This window comes from Elephas maximus, chromosome 18 (assembly GCF_024166365.1).
Source record: "Elephas maximus indicus isolate mEleMax1 chromosome 18, mEleMax1 primary haplotype, whole genome shotgun sequence".
Taxonomy (NCBI): Eukaryota; Metazoa; Chordata; class Mammalia; order Proboscidea; family Elephantidae; genus Elephas; species Elephas maximus.
In genome coordinates, this window is record NC_064836.1 from 9,617,966 (window position 1) to 9,629,977 (window position 12,012).

Genomic DNA, 12,012 nt, shown 5'->3' on the forward strand with positions numbered 1-12,012 from the left:
TTCTTCTGCCACTGAAGTGTCACCCAAACCAGAGGCTGAGGGGCAGATTGCGGTAGACTATCACTCAGTCACACCAGGCTCATTCATTGTTTGCTGAGGGCCTTCTACATGCCAGAGACGGGTCTAGGCAGTGGGATAGAGCAGTGAATGAAATATTGTAATGAAATAATGATGATGATGATAACAACAACAACAAAAAAACTCTGTTGCTGTCGAGTCAATCCCAACTCATAGCAACCCTATAAGACAGAGTAGAACTGCCCCATAGGGTTTCCAAGGAGCAGCTGGTGGATTTGAACTGCCAACCTTTTAGTTAGCAGCCAAGTTCTTAACCACTGCACCACCAAGGCTCCAATGATGATAATAGCTATTATTATCATCTGTGATGTGCTAAGTAGTTCTTATGGCAATCTTATGAGGTAGGTGCTAATATTTTTATCTAGTTGTACAGGTGAGAAACTGAAGCTCATAAAGGTTAAGTCCCTTGCTCAGTGATAACCTGAACTAATAAATACCGATTGACTGTACCTGGCTTCCTCCCTCTTCCATCAGTATTTCTCCTAGAGACTTCACATCTGAACCAAAGGACCCAACGGGTTTGCACTGAAGTAAGTATCTGATTGAACTAAGATTCTGTTGGCGGGAATGTTCCACTGTAGATTGAAACTATGGGGCTGTCATTACGCTCCTGCCCTGATGAGAGAACGGTAATGCTGGTCACCTTGGTTGGCTCTGGGAAGGTAACATCCCCTGGAGGATGTTCTTAGGAGGGTGGTCATGAAGCTCTGTTGTTGGGAAGTGGAGAATTGGGGTGTAATTTAAGTTTGAAGGCTCAAAAGAAAAAGTGCCAGATCCCTGAGGGTGTGGATCCCAGGCATGGCAAGGGGCGGGGGCTGGGGGGCTGTAAGAGCAGAAGCCCCAGCCAGTTTGGACTTGGTACTCCTGAGGCTGCTTGGCGGACTGCAGGAGTAGAGCACCAGGGACTATGTCCCTGGAAGCCCGATGAGGGCTGATATTAGAAAACCCTGAGTAGTGTGGTCGCCTTCTCTCAAAGATCCCCAGAGGCCTGGGTGGGATCTGATCAGCAGCAGAGAACCCCTATCCACCACTCAGGTCACTGGACTGGGCAGAACCAGGTGTCCACAGCGCCACTGTGTGGCGGCGAGAAGCAATGGCAGTAGCAGATGGGTGAAAATCCAAGTCCTGATCCCATGGGTGTGGAAGTTATAACTCCCTGTTATACTTCTCCTTGAGGTTTGCGGGAGTCCCCAAGTCTTTTGAGAAATTCAAGGTGAGGGAAGATCCTCAAGGAAGAGCCACTGGGTTTTCTGTTACTATCTCCTAATTTCCTCCCTGCATTTGTGTAACAATGCACATCACTTAAACTTTCATCTCACATCTGTCTGTCTATTACCGACCTACTTACCTACCTATACCTCTATCATATATAAAAAAAATATATATATATATATAGATACACAAAATATGTATAATTAAATATTTTGTTACTTGTTTTGAGCAAAAAAACAACAAACAAAACAGCACATTGTACCAGTATTAGACAACTGACTAGATAAAAGTGTGGTCCTGAAATATTGTAGGGAGCTCTCCCCCACCCCAACACACACAAATTAGCCCCAGTGGTGACTGTTGAGAGAATCTAGTTGAATTAACAAAAGAACTGCCTTCAGGAGCCACAGAATATCAACTGCAGGCAATACTTCCCACCTTTTTAAAGGACCAGGAGCACCCCTTGGCCCCCAATGTGCCCCGTTCCTCGCCAGCTCTGCTCCCCTCTGCCTTACTTGGCCCCGCCTGGTGAATGGCCTGTGAATCCCCGGCGCTGGAGAGAACAGAGCCAATGGCTTGGCTGGAGCTACCTGATGCGCTTCTTCTGTGAACCGTACTTCATGATGCCAGCGGCACCAAGCCTTCCCTTTTATGTCCACAGTATCCACAGCATGTCAAATCCACAGTCATGCCCCATATGGCTAGCTTAGTAAGAGCCAACTATCATCAAGAAAGAGCCCTGGTGGCACTGTGGTTAAGAGCTTGGCTGCTAACCAGATGATCGGCAGTTCAAATCCACTAACTGCTCCTTGGTAACCCTATGAGGCAGTTCTACTCTGTCCTATAGGGTCACTGTGAGTCGGAATCAACTCGACAATAATGGGTTTGGTTTGGATCATCAAGATGTGCAAAGAATTTTATAATCCTCAACTCCACCTTGCAACAGAGAAGATAAGTAAGTTGCCAGTGGGAGCCTCCTGGGCCTCCTTCACGACGCCTTGCCACTTTTAATTGTACAACACGTAGTGTTTACTCTAACAACCTTAAAAACCAGTTGCCTTCGAGCTGATTTCAACTCACAGTGACCTCCGTGTGTGTCAGAGTAGGGCTCTTAATGGCTGGTTTTTTGGAAGTAGATCACCAGGCCTTTCTTCCGCGGTGCCTCTGGGTAGACTTGACCTCCAACCTTTCAGTTAGCAGCAAAGCACATTAACCATTGCACCAGCCGGGGACTCCCCAGCGACATGAGCCCCTTGTTATCACCCACTGTGGGGCTGTAGCTGCTAACATCTCCCGAGGCTGGCACATTATTATACACGTGTTGATCGTCTCATGAGCAGCCTCTGCTGATCCTGCCCCTGTCCCAGCCCTCTCCCAGCTGTCCACTGTTCACCCAATCCCATTTCCCCCATGTTTCCCAGCCCTTTCTTTGCCAGCAGAAGGCTTGGGATCCCTCCCCCCAGAGCTCTTCCTGATATTGCCACCCAAATCGGGGTGTAAACTGTGTAAGCGCAGAACTCCTGCCTCCTACTTCACCTTTGAGACACACAGTAAGTGCTCAATAAATGTTTGTAGACTGACACTGGCGGGGCACCCTTTGGAGGACCGAACCGCCGCTCATCAAGCAAAGGCTAATGGGAACTTGGGACAGTCTGGACCAATAAAAGAGAGACAAGATAATTCTACCTTTCTAGCTTCTCTCACTGCCTTCCCTGGGTCGCAGAGCCAGAGATGGAGGTCTGAGGTTGGAATCCGGCTCAACGGGCCACTTCCATTGGGAACCTTTGGCTCTGGGAGAAGCTTGAGGAGAGTGATTCCATGCTCCTGGGCGTGTTCTGCCACCCTGAAAAATGTCTAACAGGGTACAGTCCACTGCAGGGCTTTCTGGCACTGTTATCCAAACTGCTTCCAGAGTCTTCCCCCTATCTCCTGCTGCCCCAAACTGGGAGGATTTGTAATGAAACCCAGGACTCAAAATGACGGAGCTGATTGGAGCTGATTGGCATTGCGGAGTCAGCTCACCGGGCAAGGTGGTCTCTAACTAAGCCAAAGGGCCCCCCTGGGACAAATAATTTAGGAAATGCATTCCTCTTTCTTCTCTCCTTGAAGATCTGCAGGATACATTAACATATTAGAGGCCCCAGGAAGCTCAGCTTACAGTAAAGAAACCTGTTGGTGTTTAACCCAGAAGTCCCCAAATGGATCACAGAATCTGTTTTGTGTGTGTGTGTGTGTTTGTGTGTGTATCATACCTAACCCACCAGCTGTCTGTCAATTTGTTGTGCTGTGGTAGTTTGCGTGTTGCTATGAAGCTGGAAGCTATGCCACCAGCATTTAAAATACTAGTAGGGTCACCCATAGTGGACAGGTTTCAGTGGAGCTTCCAGACTAAGACAGACTAGGAAGAAAGGCCTGGTGATCTGCTTCTGAAAATCAGCCAGTGAAAACCCTGTGGATCACAACAGAATATTGCCCAATATAGTGCTGGAAGATGACACAGTGGCTGCGACAATAGGCTCAGGCGTTCCAACAACTATGAAGATGGTGCAGGGCTAGGCAGTGTCTCATTCTGTTGTACGTGGGGTCTCCGTGAGGCAAATCAACAGCACCTAACAGTAATGACACCTGCTAACATCAACTAGCATAGACTTCTGGAAATTCTGCCTTAAAATCTCCATGATAGATACGAACATTTTATATATATGAGAAATGTCACAATCTCCCTTGGGAAGGTTGGTCTTACAGCCTGTAACTATTTCTAGAAAGGTAATCTCACCACCCCACCCCCAAATAAACAAAAACAATCATTTCAGAATCTCTGTGATTATCTGGTATAATTTCTACATCCATGGGATCTGACTGAGTAGAAAGGGACAGCCAGGCCCAGCGCCCACAAGCCCACGGCACCTTTGGGGGCTTAGAAAAAGCTGCCCCATGGTCTGGGCAGATGCAGAGGTTGGCAGCCCCGTTGGCCCCTCAGCCTCCACTAAAGATGGCGGTGCTCTACATGGGTCTCGGCCCTGAGCCTCCTAGCCCCTCACTGTCCTCTGAGACATCCTTCCTTACCCAGGTTTTAGAAACCTCCAGTTGCTCCCAAGCAACCCATCTGCAGCCACTTTCACCAAGAAAGCTGAGCTCTCAAACATGGTGTCACTCTATGACTATCCTGAAGGAAAGGAAAGGGCTGGAGAAAGGAAGGTGAGCCTGGATTAGGTGCCTTCCGACACCATGTGCTGTGCTTGGTGCTCTGCTTTCCTCATTTCATTTGATCCTCACACTTGAGATGAAATATCATTGTTTCTGCTCACAGAAGAAGAAACTGAGGCTCAGATTTGTTAAGAGAGCTGCTGAGGGTCACACAGCTTGGGTGCAATTTACCGGGGTCTGGTGGGGTTGATACATGAGAACCTTCTTGGCTGGACAGGGGTCTCTAAGATTTTTAGTAGGAGTCAGGGTCATTACAGGCCTTCTGAGGGCCAGGGCTGGACAAGAGCCTTGGCCTTTCTGAATTCCCTTCCCTACAACCTGGTATTTGCAATGCTGCGGAGTCACAGGAAAGTAACTGTGAGGCAGCTGCCCCACTTTCCAGGAAGAATACCAGGCTTCACAGCATCCTCTGGGAGGGAAGCCTCAAGTCTTATACGTGTCCAAACACCTCATCTACCTAGGAGTCCCTGAGTGGAAAGCACTGTCCTTTAGATCAGGACTTAATCCTGGCTCTGCCGTTATTGGTAAGTGGCCTTAGGCCAGTTACTGATTTCTGTAAGCCTCAGCTTCCTCCTCTGCAAAATGGAGGGAATAATACCTAGGTCAAAAGGAGCCTTGGTGACACAATGGTTAAGCGCTCAGCTGCTAACCGAAAGGTCAGTAGGTCAAACCCACCAGCAGCTCTGCAGGAGAACTGGCGATCTGCTCCGGGAAAGATTACAGCCTAGCAAACTCTATGGGGCAGTTCTATTCCGTCACATGGGGTCACTATGAGTCAGAATCGACTCTACGGCACCTGACAGCGACCACAATACCTATGTCAGAGGTTATTGTCAGGGTGAAACCCAATGTCTGTGTGTCCCAGGCACCTAACAGGAACTGCATCTGGTCGCTGGTTTGGTCAGTAAGGCAGGGGCACCCTGGGAGGTGCTCTGGGGGCTCTAGGATCCTGGGCTATGGCTACAAAAGCCTAAGACGGCATGTGCCTCCCCATACAGTCAGCATTTCAGGTGAACACAGCACACCCAGTAGTTTCCCACAGTCACACCCATCCTGACAGAAGTTTAGAAGGAAAAGTCTATACACTAAAAGTCTGATTTTCCCCATCTTTGAAGGAAAAGCCTAATTCTTAAAGTAAATTGGATATATTCAGCCATGCGTCCTACTGTCTGTCAATCCACTCACAAAAACATCTCCTGAGCTCCTTCCAGGAGCACTGCTATGCGCTGGGCACCCAGCAAATGACAACCTGCACCACTGCCCACAGCCTAGTACAGCAGGTAAGGGCCACACGTTAGTAACAGTGCCTGACATGTACCTAGCACTTACCTAGGTGCTGTGGAACTCTCATTACAACCCTGTGATGTCAGGACCGATAGTATCCCCATCCTACAGATGAGGAGACCAAGGCACAGAGAGGTTAAGCAACTTGCCCGAGGTCATACAGCCTGGTACCAGGCAGAGTTGGGCTTCATACCCAGGCATTTGGGGTCCCAAGTAATATGTGTCCTTTGCCACTCACTATATATATGGTGGGGGTGGGGGGTATCCCACCAGAGAGAGATAAAAGCAACAGAAGTTGAGAGGAGAAAGTAAAGACCCCCAAGCAAGGTATGGGGTTAGGGGGGAGTGCACTGCACGCACTCCGCTCTGCTCCTGAGTACCTGGCATAGAGCAAGTCTTATGTAAATGTTAGCTATTGTTCTCTGTTCCCTGTACCCTCCAAATTCAAAGCTCTCAATGATTCCTGAGCCACCAGGTCACGGTTTCTGATCATCCAGTTTCTCTAACGATAAAGGCAAGAATACATTTTTCCTGGAGTTCATTACAGTAACTGCCTTACTGGGAAAACCAGCTACCATATTCAGTTCCGATTAGGTACCCTGTGACATGTAAACATTCCCTTTCACCCTGACAATAACCTCTGACATAGGTATTGTTGTTGTTAGGTGCTGTCGAGTCGATTCCAACTCATAGTGACCCCATGTGATAGAATAGAACTGCCCCGTAGGGTTTTCTAGGCTGTAATCTTTACCAGAGCAGATCGCCAGGTCTTTCACCCACGGAGCTGCTGGTGAGTCTGACCCACCGACCTTTCTGTTAGCAGCTAAGCACTTAACCACTGTGCAACCAGGGCTCTTTTTGATGTAGGTATCGTTGCCCCCATTTTGCAGAGGAGGAAACTGAGGCTTATAGAAATCGGTAACTGGCCTGAGGCCACTGACCAGTAATGGCAGAGCCAGGATTCGATCCTGACCTAGTTGGAGCGTGTAAACGATCACGTCTGCCCAGTCCACTTCAGGGATCGTTTCGATGGTCAGATGAGTAGGTTTGTAAAACCACTTTGTGAACTGTGAACTGTGAAGTGCCAGGCTAATAGATGACTATTATTATTAATTTTGTGATTACCATAGTATAGAAAGGCACCACCCAGGTACCATCCTCCCTCTCTCTCTCTCTCTATATATATGTTTGAAGGGTGAGCACAGAAAGGGTTGAAATATTTTCTCAAACATCCTTTCCAGCCTGTAATGAACTCCAGGAAAAATTCATTCTTGGTTTGATCCTTAGAGAACCTGGATGTTCAGAAGCAGTGACCTGGTGGCTCAGAAGTCATTGAGAGCTTGGAATTTGGAAGATGTCTGGAGCAGAGAACAATAGCTATGCCAGGCGCTCTTGTGAATGATACATACTTGTGAGAGCCCACGTGTGCGCACACACACACACACACACGCTCACGGTCGTCCCATTCTCAGAACAAGGTGCTGGTTGTTGTTTGCCTTGGAGTGGATTCCAACTCATAGTGACAGTACATGACAGAGTAGGACTGTCCCATAGGGTTTCCTGGACTGATATCTTTACCGGAGCAAATGGCCACATCTTTTGTCCAATGGAGCGGCTGGTAGGCTTGAACAGTGGACCTTTCAGTCAGCAGCTGCGTATAGCCACAGTGCCACCAGGGCTCCTCACACAAGGCGAGTGTCCTTACTTTTCAGATAGACATATCGAGGCCCAGAGAGGTGAAGTAACTTTGCTAAGATCACACAGCTCATAAATGGTGAAGCTGGCATTCAAAAGAAACTGGTATACAGCTGGGGACTGGCTCAGCATCCGTGGTCCTGTCCAGGGATCAGTCTTTCTAAACACTTCAGGAGAATGAGTAAAACTGAGATTCAGAGGAGAGAACGGCTGCTCCAGGCATTGTTCCTGCTACCCCCAGCCCCATTCTTGTGCCCTGCTGAAAGCGGAGGGGAGAGGCTACGGCTTGGAGCCTGGACAGCTGGACTCCAGTCCCAAAGCGACCAATAAGTGCTAATGTGACTCAGTGGACAAACATTACCATGAGCGAAAACTGATCCTTACCTTTCCTTTCAGGGCGGGTATGAGTAGAAACAGCTTCAAATGAGTCAAACAACCGCAGTGGAGAGGAAGCTGGGGTTGCAGGAGGCAGCTGGGGGATGGAAGGGAAAGAGAGGGGCCTGCCTAAAGTGCTGTTTGCGAGCCCAGTATTTAACCTAATCCCCTGGCGGAAGTGATTCGTCCAAGTACAAGTTCCTATGATTGCCGTTCTGTCCACTGGCTGCCCAGAGGAGGTGCTCAACTGGTGTCTTTTAATTTTTATTTAAAAAAAAAAAAATTTTTTTTTAACCAATGGTAATTTTACAAAAGAAAAAGGGGGAGGAACACCATTCTACTGATGCTGCAGGTGCATGGTCAGAACAGACCTGCAGCTCTACGGAAGAAGTCGGCTTTGACCCGAGTGATTCAAGCCACCTCTGAGCCTCCCTGGAAGCGGCACACTCGGCCTGGGAGCTGGCTTCACAGGCTGGGAAGCCAGGGAGGCTGGTGGCCCCACCATGGAAGCTGCCCCCAAGGGTGCTGCCAGCCCAGCCTTCTGCCTTCCCAGGCCACCTACCCCCTTGGTCGCCATGTGGCTGTCTCCTCCCTGGGCCTCCAGCCTGTGCCCAGCATGCAGGGGGTTGCTCCAGAGCCCCTGTCATTGCCAACTCAGGGGAACCGAGGACAAAGGCATTATTCTCACTCCTTTCTCCACAAAGGGAATCTCCATTTGAGGTGACAGGTGTCTCAGGGGAACAAACACTTTAGGGGCTGGTTCAAAAACCAAAGTCTGAAGTTTCCCGAGGAAGACAACCTGTTCGCCCCACCTGATCATAGGCTTACAGAATTTGTCGGGAGGCAGCGACCCTCTGCTACAGGGCATCTGTAATTCTTCAGTAGTAGCCAGGGGTAGGAGTCAGACTCCAGAGGAGCCCTGGTGGCACAATGGTTAAGCCTTTGGCTGCTAACCAAAAGGTTGGCGGTTCCAACCCACCCAGCCGCTCCACGGGAGAAAGACCTGGTGATTTGCTCCTGTAAAGATTACAGCCAAGAAAAGTCTATGGGCCAGTTCTGCTCTGTCACCTGGGTCGCAATCAGCTTGACAGCACCCAACAACAACACAACAACAGCCAGGTTCCAGGAAGGTGGCACCTTGTTGGTCTGCAGTGAGGGGAGGGAAGGAAAGCAGCGCTGTTCAGCACTGACCATGCTCCACACGCTTTGCAGGAGATGTCTTCTGCCACAGGGGAGAAGCTGAGACCCTCAGAGCCTGGACCTGTGGCTTCTCCACCTCCTCCCACCCCAGGTCCCTCTTCTGGTGGCTGAGGCCCTTGTAGCTCCCTGTGTGTACCAGATGTCACTGGGATCTCCCAGACACCTCTCATTCATGCGGTTACCCACATATTAGAGAGAATTGGTACTCTGTGCATTCGGTCATGCTGTGATTATGACCGGGGGCTCTGGAGCTGGTGAATGTGGGTTACACTCCTGGCTTTGCCACATCCCAGCTATAGGGCCTTGAGTAAGCCTGTTCCAAGCTCCTGGACTATTTTCTCTTCCTTGGGGTGGGAATGGCAGTAGCATTTACTTCCCAGGGTTGCTGCAAGTTAAAAAAGATCATGTGTGAAACGTCTTTGCAGCTGCCTGGCTGACAGTGCTCAGAAACATCGACTGTAATTGATGTTGATGTTAATGGTACCCTGGCCCTAGTCTTGCCCCCACACAAACTCTCTGGGTGTGCATGACCAGAGTCATCTTCCTAAAACCTTATGCTGTTCACGTTGCTCCCCGATAGACAATTTAGAGCTCCCTTCAGCCCACACAACGGGACATTGTCTGACCCACAGCCAACCATGGGGGTGACGCAGAACCAGGCTGTATTTTATTCCATTGTGCGTGGGGTCGCCATGAGTCAGGGCCGACCCGACAGCAGCTAACAACAACAGCCAGGCGTTTAAGGTCCTCAGCAGTCTGCTCTCCTCCCCCAACTTCCTCTCTCACCACATCCCCAAATCAACCCTCCACTCCAGCGTGACCCATCCGCTCTTCCTCCTCTGAATCAGCCTCTGCATTCCCCCCTCCAAGCTCCCGCTCCCAGGGCTGCTCCCACCTGGAACACCAGCCCCTTCCTTGCCTTTGGGTGTTGATGGCTCATCCGTCATAACTGGTTTTGCGGTGCCCTCGAGTGGTCCTTTCGCCTTGCCATTTACCTTGCCACATGTTTGCCTCTTACCTTCTCAAGAAGAAGGGGTTCCTTGAAGGGAAGGATTCTGCCTTGTGCATCTTGGCACCCTGCAGGGCCCAGCGCTGTGCCTGGCACATAGGAGACACCCAAGGAGTAACATCAAGGCAGAGGGGTGATTCAGTGGCCAAGCGCATGGTCACACCCAATGCCACCGCTCCATAGAACATTATGGCAGAGCAGGCGTGCTCACAAGCTCTGCCTAGCTTTTCTAGTGTCTGTGTGGGACAGCTAGACACAGGCTGTGTGCCTGAGAAGACAGAACTCGTCACTCCAAACCACTTCCTCTGGGAGCAAGATAAAAAGCTCAGGCAAGATAAAAAACGGGAGGACATATGGTATTTTAACAGGGACAGAATCTTGGCTTCCATCAAGGGGAAGGAGTCAACCATGTGTCAGCATCTTATTTAATCCCCTAAAGAGCCCTTCAAGGTAACTTTTAATTCCCATTTTACAGATGGGGAAACTGAGCCTTGGAATGCTTAAGTGAGGTTATATTTCCAGAAAATGGCAAGATTAGTACGAGGCACTAGTCTAAGCAGTTTACATATTTCAACTAATTTTATTCTCACAACTGTGGTGCGAATACTATTATTAGCTCCATTTAACAGATACACAGATAAGCTAATGGCCTGTGGCCACACAGCTACTAAGCTGTGAGCTGAGATTTGAACCTAGACACTCTGCTCCAGATGCCAGGTCCCTAACCACTGTTCTGTACCACCTCAAGCTTGCTCCCACATTCAGACCCAGGCCCAGGCTCTCCCCAGCCATACCCTTTCACATTTTAGCTCCTTTCTGATTCCAGCCCAGAAAATTCATCCTTTTGTCTTCGGACACTGGCAGGGGGCATTGTCCAGACGCAGTCAGCCATGGGTTCTCCAAAGGACAAGTCCACGGAAAATTCCTGGCTGGTGGAAATGTCCTTGGCAGCACAGCTAATCTCGCCTTTCTCCCCTCAGAGGTGGGTGCCCTAACCCCAGCCAGCAGGTGGCCGGCTCTGTTTTCCTTTCCTTTGGGTAGGAAAGCCATCAGGGGTGACTAAGTCTTGAATAAACACTATCCCTGGCTGGTCTCACTCCTCCAGGCTGGCTGGGGCCCTTGCAATTTCAGGACCGAGCCAGGACACATCCCTCAGCCACCCCTCACACAGTTACCTCTCCAGGGGACGCGCCTCCGGCTCTGCTGCCCCTCTACGTCCTCCGGTAGGCTGTGGGGCGCAGCTTCCTGGGGCTGCAGGCCCCTCCGCACCTCCTCAGCCTCTGCCCCAGCTTCTCCTGCCCCAGCACCAGGAGCCAGGTACACTTTACCTGATTAAGCTTCAAAAGGCGACACACCCAGAAGGGGAGGGAGGAGGGCGGGTGGGGGGCTCCTCTGATCTGGGATCAGCTCCCAAGGAGGAGAGAGGGCCACTCCTGTCCGCCTGTGATTGGCTGCCCTGAGCCAAGCAAGAGACCTGCAGCTCTGGGCTATAGTCAGGGGGCAAGCGGGGATGCTGCCCTCCAGGCACTGTCTAGCCAGGGGTGCGGTGAACAGCACCTCTGGCCAGAGTGGCAGGGAAGCTCAGATAAGCTCTCCAATGAAATCTGTGCAGCAGAAGAGGCTTGGGTTAGAGCTCAGAAACTAACTGCCTCATGAGTGTGCCTGGCGGGACCCAGGAGCACCAGGGGATGGCTAGAGGGAGACAACCCTCTATGGGGTGGATTTGGTGGTGCCAAATTGGTATTGGAAGATGGTCACTGGGCACTCTCAGGCTTGAATTGGGGACGGGGAGGGCTGTAGTGGCTCTCCAGGGACACAGGTCCAGGACTGAGGAGGGCCCCTGAACAGCCAGCACAGCGTGGGCTGGGGGCCGCGATGTGCCCACTGAGGACTGCCAGGCAGCAAACAGGCACATTCTCAGAACTGCCTGAAGCCAGAACTGGAGTGGTCCT